Below are 15,019 nucleotides of genomic sequence, written 5' to 3'. Positions count from 1 at the left end.
TTATGGCCCTTTATTTTATCCACGAAGAGTCTAAGGCACTGAGAGGTCAAAAGACAAAGCAGGACACACTGCGTGCATTTACTCACTATTTCTGCTGAAGACGGTGCTCTCACCTTTTCCTCTTATGGCTTCATTCACAGTGCCTGAGCACCTTCATCTTGCTCACAGTGGACTTCCTTTCCATGTGTTTGCATTTTGTATTCATTCATTTAGCAAACACTTAAGGAGTGTCCCTTATGGACCAAGTCTCTTCTTAGGCTTCAGACAAACAGAAACAGAATCTCAGAATCAGTGATCAAAAAGATATGCACTGCCTCCACAAATAAAACTGTAAACAGGATGTCTTTCCAAACATTTGAATCTCCCTTCTTTCTAAATACCCAAGTGCTTATTATATGATTAATGATATTATATAATTAGCTTATTATGCAATTAGTAAGAATTGTTGACAATATAGGCCTACACTCCCGTAAGACCCCCAACCCCAGTAAAAGGTCTACTTAAGTGAAAACTAAACCTTGCTTGGGCTCTTATCTAGAAACAGGTAGAAAGAATATGACTTCCTATAATGAGGCTTCAGCTAATGTAGCCATATTTCAAACTGCTAACCCAGATCTAAGACCACCTTAAAATTCTAACAGTAATGGTCATTAAAAGTCTAATAATCACTCACACACAAAGAAGATAATTTGCTGTTCCAAATGCCTTGCACCCATCTGAGCACATGGTGCCTGTTGCTTTCATTTAAAATACATTTCTCTCTTTTACTGCCTGAAGACTATCATGAAATGACACCAGCCAGCAAAAGGGCCACCATTTTTATTAAAATGAAGCACATAAAGAGATCCCCTCTCCTCAAAAGTGAACTAGAAAAAAATACCTTCCTACAGTGGCAAGAAATAGGTCAGGAAAGTGAGATATGAGGGAGAGGACTTGGGAGAGTCAGATTTACTAGGCCAGGATGCTGAAGCAGAACAAATGGTGACTCAAATGGAAGGTTCTGAACACAAGAATGCTATGAAATGGTCAGACGAAAAATACAAATATGCTGCCGTTATTCCATTCATGGTTTTAAGGAGAGAGGCAGGCAAGGAAGAGAAGACAGGGAGTAGCGTGGTCAGAACTTCTGACCTCCACTTACTTGCTCCTCATTGTTAGGAGCAGGACAGAAGAAATAACAAGAAGAGTGCACAGGAGGAAAGAAAGATAAGGAAAAAAGTGTTAGAAGGAAAAACCCAACCTGACCCTCGCATAACTTCAGAGAAAGCCGGAGGAATGAATGTAAGATGTCAAAGCAACAAACAGTCATAACATCTGCAATCTTTAAACATGAACTTCTCATTTTACAGAGTGATAAAGAGTTGTTTTTCTGTTTTGACCACCTCACTCCATTTCTCCTTAAACCCCTGCCTATAATCTCTGAGTGCTGATGTCCCTCCATGTCAGTGAAATGACATGTTGGTGCTGACCTGTCATCTCTACACTTTTGTTTCCCACCAGCAGAGGCCCCAGAGGAGCTGCAATGTAAAAGCAGAGCAAAGTGGGCTAGGCCTGGTTATATATAGTTCTGCAGAATAAACTAGGGCGTGTGATTCTTTCGCCAATATGTGTACAGTAGATACTGACACCAAGTATCATAGAGACAATCCTGTAAACGTTCCCAGGAAATCTGTCACATGGTCTGGATTGCTGGATAAAGCACTCAGCATCACTAATAAAAACAGCACATGGGAAGTAAACCTACATAGGGGGAAAAGTCCCTCTCAATGTGATGTAATAAATGCAAAAATCACCATTAATAAAGACCCAAAGAAACCTGAACTGAAATGAGAGTCAGGGTGTTCAAGATCAGTGAACTATGAATCCAAGTGTATTTAAATATATAATGAAATCTCCATTCCAATCTACATAGTCTTTGCCAAGAACATCACAGGATTCCTTAATAATGGCTGATGGGTTTCTTTGCAAACAGAGTTCCGTAGTCTGTAGTCTCACAGACTACAGACTGGCAGATATTGCTGCCACAAGTCACATTTTCTTCACATATAGGAACTTGCATTAGTCTCCTGTCACCATTAAAATAATAAATAGCAATTTTTCATAATTTTTATCTATTAAAATTATCATCAAATTTCATGCCTGCAACTGAGGATTCTTTCTTCCTAGTTTCCCACTTAGTTCTATTTTAAGGGACCCTATTAATGATATTTCTCTACTTGGAATAATTGGATAATCTAAAACTGAGAAATAAGCACTTTCCTTTCCTCATTGTTTCCTCATCTTCTTTATTTTAAAAGCCCCATGAGATCACAAACATTTGTCCTTAGGGCAATATCAGCAGTTAATGATTCATGTTCAAAGGCTTGAAGTTGTCTAATTAACAAAAATCAATGTTTTACAGAAGCCATTTTTGCTTTCAAGTTAATAGCATACAATACATACAAACACTGGATTGCAAGCAAGTCTCCAAGCCTGTGATGACCTATTAATTCAAAACTTTCCAATTTCATTTTATCTAACCCAAACTTCAAGTCATTACAAATGCACCATTTTCATTCTGATTTATTGGCACCTTTACGGTACAGTTCACACATCACATCTTCCTATAATGTGCTCATAAAAATCACTTTTCATATTTTTATTAAAATATGCACTTGATTAATGAAAATTATATCAGCATATTTTCTGTGAAGTGTATTCTTAGTAGTATCAATCATTATCAGTATCAGGATTTTTTAAATAGTCCTTCTTTAATGTAAATGGTGGCATGGATTAAGTATTTCCTCAAAAGCAGACATTTGGTAAAATTTTTGGTACTTATCACTGTGACATCATTAATTTTTATGGAATGTCTGACTTTAAAATGATAAATACGAGCATTTTTAAAGCTCTAGTATGTATGTGTGTTTCTGATATCGGTGACTCTGAAATTAGCAACAATCCAGTCTACAGATAAAACTTTCATAGATTTATCACAGTCTTCGATTTCAGACCAAAGTTGATTCCAGGGAATTAAGTGCTTGTTTCTCCAAAATGTCTGGATACTTTGCACATCCATTTAATATAACTGTTTATCTTCTTTTCTGTGTCAACACTAGCATCAGGAGTTCTACCTTTGTATCTATAGAGTACAGTACAGTAGATAAGAGCATGCACTTTCAACTGAAAGCTGTCTTGATCTGAATTTTAGTTTCCCTGATTTCTACTTTATGTAACTTGGACAAGTTACTTACACTCTAACTCTAACTCATCTAATAAATGAGCATTAGAACATCTATTTTATTCATAAAACTGATGGGAAAAATAAAGGAGATATATTTAGAATGGGCTTGAACTTGGTTAATACTCACCCCCAAATTAGCTACTATTATTTGCATCCCTAGTGCACACAACTCAGGGATGAGAATATAGGAAGCTGTCATTGTTTAGTCACTAAGTCATGTCCTATGCTTTTGTGACCCCTCTGGACTGTAGCCTGCTAGGCTCCTCCGTCCATGCAATTTCCAAAGCAAGAATACTGAGGTGGGTTGCCATTTCCTTCTCCAGGGGCTCTTCCTGACCCAGGGATTGAACTTGCATCTCCTGCACTGGCAGGCAGATTCTTTACCACTGAGCCACAGGGAAGCCTGAAAATAATAAGTACTTTGTATTTATTAAAAGAGTAAACAAATTAATTAGCAAGGCAGTACTAGCATTCTTGTTTCTAGATGAGCTAAACCTACTTTAACAAAATAAAGAAACTTGTCCAAAGTCAGTGAGTGAGTGAGTGGCAGGGCCAGATTTGAAACTTGGGTCCATCTATGTCCAAACTTCAGCTGAAGACTTGTCTCCCAGAGAGGTCTCTGAGTTTGCTATTGACTGTGACAACACCTAAGTTTCAAAATCTAACCAAGTGGATTTTTTTTTAAAAAGAATGATTAAAAATTATCAGGCAGAAATGTCATGAGACTCTCTCCCAAATCACTGCCAAGTTATCTGTGAAGGAGTAATAGCTATGAAATTGGGACTTTGTTCCCAAATACTCTCCTAAATTCAGAAAAATGAGGGACAGATGATATTCTGACAGCTAACTTTCCCACTTAAGTCTCTGCCACTCTCAATCTTTGTCAAAATGTGTTTCTCATAATTAAGAATCATGGTTTTCAGAGAAGACAAGTGGCAACTCAATAGCTCAAAATCTGCTGAAAAATTCCATTGCATATTGAAGTGCCCACACACTTGAGCATTCTCACCCGTCTCGCTAGTCCCAAAGGCTTTGCTTAGTGACAACAGCAAGATAACCATCTATACAAGAGTACTTTAAGTAGGTGTTCTCATTCTTCAGTGATAATTACTTGAGTTACTACCTTATACCGTGCTATGAAGAAAAGGATATTTTTTATGAGAAGGAAATGAATTCATTTCTTAACTCTTGGTACATGAATTCCTTCGTATGTGTTCATCTAGTGGAAGTTATTACCAAGATTGATGTTCTTAATATATACATTATAAGGAAGATCCAGTTTTCACTGCAAAAGCCCTGCTCCTCTACCACCCTAATAGGTATGTAACTTTTCCTCAAATGTTCTCAGAAAAGAGGCTAAACTTATATGTAAGAATTTTTTATTGTACCTGATATATCTACATTTAAAGAGCTTTGTTCTCAAAGTACATGCTTATAAGATTTATCTTTTCCTTTCATACCTTGTATTCATGAAAGGGAATTGGGTTTTGTTTTTCCAGAGCTAAAAGATATGAACAAATTTAAAATATTAAAGAATCATTAATTAAAAAGTTGCCTGAGAAATGTGATGGGTGGAGTTCATGCAAGTACTCGCTCAGTAACTGTGAACTGGTCTGCTCTAACATGCATGAGGCATGTCCTGGGGATTATGATATCTTCTGTAGCCTCTGCTATAGTCATAATATATGACTACAAAAATGTGGCAATGTCTTTAGACAATTGAAGATTTAAAAATAAATCTCTATTTGCTTTTGTTGAGGGCAACAAAGGAAAATTCCTAAACATTCAAGTTTCACAATATATCTCCCATGGACCGTGATCTCAGAAATTATTGGAAAGTCAGAAAAGAATCAAAATTTAGAAAGAAAGAAGTCTTATTATAAAAGATGGCAAAACTATCAATCTTTTAATATCTATACTTTCTGTATGCCTTTCCTCCTATTAATCCTTACCCCTAAAACACATCTATTTTCTCACCTCACAGACATTTTTCTGTAGTGAATGTGTCTCTTTCTTGCATTATTTTCAACAGCATACAAACACGATTTGTATCACCCACCAAAAATTTGTGTATGCTTGGGGAGCAGACTGATTATTACTCCCAAGTAATTACTTCTTCCTTAGAAGACAAGTACACATACCTTCCCATCACCATGAGAAGTGCAGCATCTTCTGCAGAAGGAAGATACTTCTCTACGTCAGTGACACTGAGCTTAGTCACGTAACTTGCTTTGGTCAATAGAATGTGAACAAATATAAAGTATGACAAGTGCAAGCTGAAGACTTCAAACATAGCACAGATCTGCTTCTCGCTCCTTCCTTCTTCCCTCAAGAGAGAATATTCTGGATTGGGAGAGTTCTGTCAGCCTGTGTCCAGAAATCAGAAGACCTCATAGTGCAGGACCCTGGCTCACGCCAGCTGTGAAGGTGAAAGTGGCTCAGTTGTGTCCAACTCTTTGCTACCCCATAGACTATACAGTCCATGGAATTCTCCAGGCCAGAATACTAGAGTGGATAGCCTTTCCCTTCTCCAGGGGATCTTTTCAACCCAGGGATCAAACCTGGATCTCCCACATTGCAGGCAGATTCTTTAACAGCTGAGCCACAGGGGAAGCCTTACAGGTAATATAGCCAACTTTTCTTGTGATTTTAGTTGGTTTTGTCACTGAAGTATAACCCATTCACCATATTTCTCTGTTCTACCTCTTAGCAAAATTCTTGAAAAAACTTATCTAAATGAATATATTTCTGCTTCTTTGCTTCTAGTCTCCTCTCAATCCTTTATAATTAGGTTTATTTCCCCCATCCCTATCCCAACCCCAATTCCACTGAAACCACTTTTATCGAGGTGTTTTCCATATTTCTAACACAAATGATTGCTTTGCTATACTCATCTAGCCTGACCTCTCAGCAGCATGTGGCACAGTTTTCCACTCCGTTTCTCTTGAAATATTCCCATCTCTTGATTTCTTCCAATTTGCCTTCCACCTCACTGGTCATCCCTTCTCAACCAGTTTTGCTAGTTTCCTCTCCTCTTTTCAATCACTGAAGTGTGAGTACAACAAGATTTATTCTTCATCTTTTCTGTCCAAATATTCTCCCAAATGACCTCGTCTGGACCTTGGTTTTAAACACAGTCTGTATGAAACAATCCTCTAGCCCCAACCTCAAGGTTTAGCTCAAAACTCATCTATCTTATTACCTTCTTGACATCTTCATCTGTGTGTCCTACAGGCATTTCAACTGGAACTTAGAAAAATAGGACTGTTATTTTTTCCTAACTTTCAAATCTTTCCCTCCCACAATCTTTCCAATCTTAGTTCACAGTCACTGTTATGGACTGAATTTTGTCCCCCATTGTAATGGTAACAGGAGGTGGGGCCTTTGGAAGACAACTAAGTTTTGAGAGTGAAGGCCTCATGAGGTTAGCAATCTTACAAGAGGAGACACAAGACAGCTTGCATCCTCTCTCTCTTTCTCTCCCATGTGAGGATGCAAGGAGAAGACAGCTGTCTGCAAATTGGGAAAAGTGTCTTCAGCAGACACTGGCTCTCACAGAGCTCTGACCTTGGACTTTCAAGCCTCCAGAACTGCGAGAAATATTTATTATTTAAGCCACCCAGGCTGTGGTCCTTTTACTATAAAAGCCCAAGCTAAGACAATTTTTACACACATAGTTTATTAAGCCAAAAACCAAGATCAGAGTGCTACGTCTACAACCCAAGGAACGCCAAAGATTGCCAGCAAACCACCAGAAGATAGATAAGAGGCATGGAACAAATTCTTCCTGACAGATCTCAGGGAAGTAGCCAATGCTTCTGACACTTCATCTCTTACTTCTGGCCCCCCATGACTATAAGACAATACATCTCTGTAATTTAAGCCCTTCCAGTTTGTAATACTTCCTTACAGCAGTCCTGTCAAAGGAATGCAAGTCTCCATCTTGCCAAGTTGTTGGTAGTTTCGATCACAACAATTAGGGCCATTCTCCCTACCCTCTGTCTCATTCTCTAGATGTCTTTCCAGGTTCCATTGTGATACCTGGGTCAAGTCAAGGAGGTAATATGGGGGAAGTGAGTCTAGGAAAAAATAATCACTGTTGACCAGCTTACCTATAGATTCCACAGTCTGGACACACCACCATCACCTTCTGAGATCCCACCACCTGGCTTGCTACTAAACTTCAGGGTACTGGTCTCTGATATACTTGGACCCATCATCCTCTGCCTTATTCCCATTCCAGGGAAGTTCTCATCTCTCTCTTTGTTCTGCCCCTTATCAATGAGAATCATAAAAACCAAGTAGAAAAACTAACTTCAAGTAGCCTCTGTACTGGGCCTAATAAATGTCCCTGAGAGGAAGAATAATAAAATAAGACTTGGGCATCTTATGCAAGGGGCTTCTCAGGTGGCACAGTAGTATAGAATCTGCCTGCCAGTGTGGGAGATGTGAGTTCAATCCCTGGGTTGGTAAGATTCCCTGGAGTAGGAAATGACAACCCATCCAGTATTTCTGCCTGGAAAATTCCATAAACAGAGGAGCCTGGTGGGTTACCATACATGGGGTTGCAAAGAGATGGACATGGCTAAACATGCACACATATACCTTCTGAAAAGAGAGACCAAAATTTTGAAATATCACACATACAGCTCCCAATCATTCTGATTCTTTTGTATCAGTCAAAACAAAATATAAACTAATATCTCAATAATTTATCCTGCCAAATCAGAGATGTCAGGCAAGACTTATTTAACCAGGTAATAGCTTCACAATGATAGTATCATACTAAGATGATCACCCTGTGATGAGCTCACAACTAGAATCCAGTTGTCCCATAATCTGAATACCAACTGAGCCATAATGTTGTATATCATTCAAAGGAATAAGCTGCAGAACAGAAATAACTCAAGTTGTTTCTAGAAACCCAAGAATTTTATCTGTCTCCTCCCATGCTGTTTCCTCTTCTCTTACCATCTCAGTTTTGAATTTTTAGCAAGTAGTATACAATTATAAGAGATCAAATGGCGTGCTCTACATTAGTAAGTTCTCTCAGCCATTTTTGTTCTCTGCTTACAGAAACTTCCTACTTACTGTAGATTTCAAACCTCTCTGTTTCCAGAAATAAATCTGGTTGCTGCCTAATGGTACATTCATTATAATGCTGTTGTTTCTGAGAAGAAAGTTGTCTAAGGTAATTAAATAAGAGCTGAGTAGGTTTCTATTGAAGGAGAAATGCATAGCCCACTGCTTTTCCTATTGTTAAAAGGAATTTTTCTCAATAAAATAATTTGGTATGGATAATGTCAACTGGACTTTGGTCATGTTCATTAGTTATCTTCTGCGTGACTGCACTATTATTTCCCATTTTCTTGTTGGAATTTGGTATTCAGTGTTACAAAAGAAGTAAAGATGTACATATTGTTCTCGTACAAGGAAAAAATCTTTTGGACAGGAACCTCATGTATGTTTCTTGGTAGTGTTACCAGCAGATGTACTATAACTACCAAGAAAGGTGTGGTCTATTGTATTTTATGGCTCTTCTTATTGTCCTATTAATACCTGCAAAGTATATGTTACATCATTTCATTTAAAATGGACATAAGAAGAAGGAAAAATTACTGGAAACTTGAATATTTTCCCACAGTAACTTTCCACAGTAGGTTTAAGTAAACTGCATCTCAATCCCCTATTCGATAAGAATAAGCTGCAGAAAATTTGACTATTACTCCTGTGGAGAATTACAAGGAGGAATTCTATAACTAGAGCTGAAAAGTTGCAGCATTTAAATGTAAGTGGTCTACATATTAGGTCCAAATTGCTCTAAATCCGTTGTCCTCAGAGTTGAGATGAATTTCCAACTGCTCTTGATTTGAGGGTGGTCACATTTCACCAGAAAGATTGGGAGTCATAGGTATAAAGAAGAATTAAAGAAGCTTTTAATAAAATATCAGGGATTATAAAAGTTTTTTTTAAAATCATCAAATCATTTCCAATGTACGAAGAGCATGCTATAGAATGATGAATTTTCAGAATCAACTAAAGATAAGTTCTGATATGAGTCCATATTCAAAGTGATACTGATGAGATCTGTGACACATTGTCACTTTTGGAAAATGTTGCAAGCTCTGAAGATAACAGCATTGGATGCCCTCTTGGCAATGACACGGCATTGAGCAGTGATAATGTAACTTAGCTGTTGGTGTAATTAACAAAGCATTAGCATCCCTGATGACTTCCTCCATCTTTCACATTAATACCTTGCAGACAGCAGAGTTCTATGACCTTCTTCCGTACCAGGGAGACAATAATCCAGATTTTGGAGCTGCAAAGGATGACAGAGATCATCTTTTCTGAACACACTCAGTTTACAGGTGTGAAGACCAAGCCTCAGAAAGGTTAAGTGACCTATTCGAGTTCACAGAGCCAACTGTCTACAGAGCAGAAGCAAAGGTTCTGTCTCCTGACTCCCAACTCTATCCACTACCTCTTCAAAAAGGTGTTTCCCACTAAAATATTTCTTTCTGTGGCAAAGGAAGTGCTCTGACTTGAAAGAAATTTCACACACCAAGGACCAAGTGGAGAAAGCATGCTGAAAGACAGGAGCCCTTCATGAACCCCTTATGAAGGGGTTCAACATCTGTAGGGAGCTGCTTTCCCTCTTCTTGGATAAGACCAGCTGTGCTGAGGGAAGTCATTGATGAGCATGAGGAAACCTCTCACCTGACAATAGTCTGTAGGAATCTCCTCTGTGCCATATCCTCCACACTCTTCCTGCTTCCTTTTAAAACACCAAGTGTCTTTTCACTTCCTTTTTTTCCTCAAGGGGAATCAACACAATCATTCTATTAAGGCCCACTGGAAGCTACCACTGTGTAAAAGCAACAACAATAAAGTTTCAAATTGATCATTTCTAGTTGCTGAAAGAAGGAAAGAATAGGTTTTCCCTTCTTGATTATGTTCATTATCATAGACTTAAATTTGTCTCAAATTACAAGGAAAAGTAGGTTGAAATCCACAGCTGGATCCCCAGGTGTAACGTTTCATTTTTTTTAAATCAATATGAAATTGAAGCCATTTTTTGTTAAGTATTTTTGGCTCCAGCCCTAAAGTACTTAGGCTATTATGCTTCATTTAGCCATCAAGATAGTTGATCATATTCAGCTTATACTTGCTTTTATGTTCAGTCTTTATTTCCTATATAGCCATAAGGCTCTGAATGTCAGTAGTTTTGAGAGCTTCTGGGCTGTCAAAAAACCTATATATAGTTTGCTTGGGTCTGAGTATTTATGATTGTTTTTCTGGGTCTATATCTTACAAAGACCAATCAAGGGTGAATCAGATCATTGAGATACTTCTGGGAGGGGAAATGGGAAAAAATAGATATACTGTTTAGAAAAGAGGTAAAACCCACAAAGATCTGTCTATTCAGATTGACCATCTTCATCATTCTAGTTTCAGGTGTAATTGTTGAGTTTCTAAAACAGTACATAGAGTTACATGAAAGTCAGAGCCAGAAGGAACCTAAAAATTCAGAGCTGCTGCTGCTAAGTTGCTTCAGTCGTGTCCCACTCTGTGCGACCCCATAGACAGCAGCCCACCAGGCTCCCCCATCCCTGGGATTCTCCAGGCAAGAACACTGGAGTGGGTTGCCATTTCCTTCTCCAATGCATGAAAGTGAAAAGTGAAAGTGAAGTCGCTCAGTCGTGTCCGACTCTTCGCGACCCCATGGACTGCAGCCTACCAGGCTCCTCTGTCCATAGGATTTTCCAGGCAAGAGTACTGGAATGGGGTGCCAATGGTTTGCATAAGTTTGCCTAAATTCTCAGGCTGCCTATATCTATGCTAAGCAAACCAAGTGACTTGACAGAATCCCTGACACAGAAAGGCAGACAGACAAGCAGGATGCTTGATTTGGGCCACAAAAAGCAAATTTGCCATTACAGCTATAGTTGAAATCAAGTTGAATTAAGGGTTGTGTCACAGGCCATGAAAAGGTCTACTACAAGTGGGCTTTAATCTATGTCGCCTTAGGGTTGTTCTCCTTAGAGTCTCTAGGAGTTGGTGAGGGAGGCCTGGGAAAAGCCATAAGGTAAGATTTGAGGGATTCTATTTCTGTTCCATTCAGAACAGACCTCTAATTATCTATTTTATACTTTAGGGGCTTTACATGGGATATCATTTGAAAAAGGAAGTGGGTGTTTACTTGTGTATTAGCCACGATTCTTTAATTGTAATACACAAACCAAATCAAATCAGCTTGAGAAAAAAAAAAGTTCACATAATTAAGTCAAGGGTTGGTCTGGAGCTTCAGATACAGTTGGAGTCAGGGTTCTGACAAAGTTGTCTTGACATTATTTTACTTATATGTCAGTCTCATGCTGTCCTACACACAGGGACTTCTACTGCAAAGGGAAAGACAGTGGCTGTCAACAGCTCCAGGGTTACATCATACCACCTTAGCAATGCCATCAGGAAAAGGGAGCTTCTTCCTTCTAGAGTTCATACAAGTCATAGGAAAGCACTCAAACGTCCTTTGTTCATCTGACACCTCTTAGACCAATCACTACTGCCTAGGACAGACATTCTAAGACTTTAGCATGCATCAGAGTCACCTTGTGGATTTTTCAAAGATACTCACTGAGCCCTCTCTCCAGAGTTTCTAACTTATTAAGTCTGGGATAAGAAAAAAAAATAAACATTTTACACAAGGTCTATGTAATGCTGACAATGCTTATTCAGATATTGTACTTTGAGTACCACTTACTACCAGGATAAGGTGTTGTTGTTTAGACACTAAGTCATATCTGAATCTGTTGTGACTCCATGGACTGTAGCCCACCAGGCTCTTCTGCCCATGGGATTTCCCAGGCAAGAATACTGGAGTGGGTTGCCATTTCCTTCTCTAGGGGATCTTCCCAACCCAGGGACTGAACCTGCGTCTCCTGTATTATCAGGCGGATTCTTTACCACTGAGTCACCAGGGAAGTTGCAAGGATAAGGTACTCTTAGTCAAATCAAATCACAAAGCAAGTACAGATTTCAAGTGGGTAGGGCTGGAATAGACAGATTCCATCCCTTTTTGGGAAGAAGAACAAAGAATTTGGCCACCTTTAATACACTACAGAAGACATGGTGAAGAGGTCTAATGTAAGTGGAATAGCATCTTAGAAAGAAATAGAAAAGAATAAAATAGGACATCAATATGTTAGGAAATGATGGCTGAGTTTTCTAAAACTAATAGACGACATCATACTAATAGATTCAAGAAGTCCTACGAACTCCTGGGAAGAAAAATACAAAGAAAATATCATGGTAAACATCATGGTAAAATTGCTAATAAAAGTAAAAAAGGAAAGAGAATATTTTAGAACTGCTAGAAAAAAATGACATATTACCTTCAGTGAAGCAATGATAATGGTGAAATGTGACTTCTCAAAATAAGTGATAAAATCCAAGGAAAAAATGGAATGACACATTTGCTAAAATATGGGAAAGAATATTCTTTCAAAGAAAGAGTAAAAAAGAAATGCTGTAATGATCAAATGATCAAAACACTGTAACAGAAATGAAGGATTTTTTTTTTTTGAAGGATGCTTTGATGGTTTCATGAATAGACTGAAATCAACAGAAAAAGTAATAGAACTAAAAAGTTATAACAAGATAGCAGGATACAACATCAGAATACAAAAGGAAATTAATTTCCTACATACTAGCAATGAACAAGTGGAATTTGAAATGAAAAACAACACATTTATACTAACACCATGAAGAATTAAACACTTAGGTATAAATCCAACAAAATATGTACCAGATAGATATGAGGAAGATTAAAAAACACTGACAAAAGAAATCAAAGAACCAAATATAAACAGTCAGAAATTCCATGTTTATGGATAAGAAGATTTGATATTATTAAGATACTAGTTCTCCTCAAATTGATCTATAGATTCACTGCAACCTTAACCAAAATCTCAGAAAGTTATTTTGCAGATATTGATAAACTGATTCTAAAGGTTATATGGGGAGGCAGAATAGTCAACTTAATATTAAAAAGAAACAATAAGGTCAGAATAATAAAATTATTCCTTATTTTCTATAAAGTTACAGTAATCAAGACAGTGTGCTATTAATGAAAGAATAGACAAATACATTACTGGAACAGAATAAAGAGCTCAGAAACAGACACATTAATATAGGCAACTGATCTTTGACACAGGAGCAAAAGCAATACAATGGAGAAAAGACAGTCATTTGGACAAACAGTAATGGAACAACTGGACATAACATGCAAAAAAAAAAAAAAATCTAGACACATACTTTTCACAAAATTAATGCAAAGTAGATTGTAGACCCAAATGTAAATTGCAAAATTAGGAGAAAATCTAGGGGAAGGAGCTAAGATGGCGGAGGAATAGGACAGGGAGACCACTTTCTCCCCCACAAATTCATCAAAAGAACATTTAAACGCTGAGTAAATTCCACAGAACAACTTCTGAATGCCAGCAGAGGACATCAGTCACCCAGAAAAGTAGCCCATTGTCTTCGAAAGGAGATAGGAAAAAATACAAAAGACAAAAAAAGAGACAAAAGAGGGAGGGACGGAGCTCCATCCTGGGAAGGGAGTCTTAAAGAGAAGTTTCCAAACCCCAGGAAACACTCTCACTGCCAAGTCTGTGCCGAGCCTTGGAAGCACAGAGGGCAACATAACAGGGAGGAAAAATAAATAAATAATTAAAACCCACAGATTACGTGCCCAATGCTTCTCCCCCAGCGGAGAAGCAGCACAGACGCCTGGACCCACCACTAGCAAGCAGGGGCTGGGCAGGGAAGTGCGGGCTGCATCGCTTAGAGTAAGGATCTGGCCTGAATGCCCCAAGGGGTATCTGAGTGAACTAACTTGGGGTAGCAAACCAGACTGTGGGATAACTACCACGCGAAAAGCCAGCCCTAACCTAAGACACCTCCAGGCCTGCGCACAGAACAAAAGACGGAACAGATATAGCCGTCTGCAGACCATCCCCTCTGGTGACAGGCAGCCAGAGCCGGAAGAGGGCAATCGCAGCCCCAGAGAGACATTATCTACAAAACTGTAAGCAGGCTTCTTTGCTAACTAAGACTTCTTGGGTTCTGGATGGTCAACATCCGCCTGAGAAGGTGCGCCGGTTGTACACCCAGAAAACCCAGCAGCGGGGAGGCGATAAGTCGCAGCGACCACGCTCGCCAAATACCTCATCACCTGAGCTGCTTGGACCTGGGAAGGGCACAAAACGCAGGCCCAACACAGTCTGCGCTTCTGAGGACTACCTGAGTGCCTGAACCTGAGCGGCTTAGACCTGGGAGGTGCTTGCAGCCCAGGGCCAGCCTCGGATGGTTCCTGGCGGAGCAACCTAGAGCCTGAGCAGTGTGGGGAGGGAGGGTACACACGCCGCGATCAGGGGCAGGCCCAGTGTGGCTGAGGCACTGCGAGCACACGCCAGTGTTATTTGTTTGCAGCGTCCCTCCCTCCCCACAGTGCGACTGAACAAGTGAGCCTTAAAAAAAATAAATAAAAGTGTCCACCACCGTCCCCTTTGTGTCAGGGCAGAAATCAGACACTGAAGAGACCAGCAAACAGAAGAAGCTAAAACAGAGGGAACCGCCTTGGAAGTGACAGGTGCAATAGATTAAAACCCTGTCGTTAGTACTTACTACATAGGAAGGGGCCTAAAGATCTTGAGAAATATAAGCTGGACCAAGGAACTAGCCAAAAATGAACTGACCCCACAATACCCACAACAACACCAGAGAAAGTCCTAG

The 15,019-nt window shown here is 39.2% G+C and overlaps 1 long non-coding RNA gene across 1 annotated transcript in view; it reads right to left on the bottom strand.

The window, feature by feature from the left end:
- LOC104975528 (uncharacterized) overlaps positions 1-13,488 on the bottom strand; it is a 196,520-nt gene extending 183,032 nt beyond the window's left edge. The window contains exon 1 of the long non-coding RNA XR_009492355.1: positions 114-13,488. This is a non-coding gene — a long non-coding RNA (uncharacterized lncRNA). The remainder of the gene's footprint in view (positions 1-113) is intronic.
- Positions 13,489-15,019: the final 1,531 nt, after the last annotated feature.

This window comes from Bos taurus, chromosome 22 (assembly GCF_002263795.3).
Source record: "Bos taurus isolate L1 Dominette 01449 registration number 42190680 breed Hereford chromosome 22, ARS-UCD2.0, whole genome shotgun sequence".
Classification (NCBI taxonomy): Eukaryota; Metazoa; Chordata; class Mammalia; order Artiodactyla; family Bovidae; genus Bos; species Bos taurus.
Note: the sequence above shows the minus strand (reverse complement) of the source record. Positions and strands in the feature narration are given on the sequence as shown.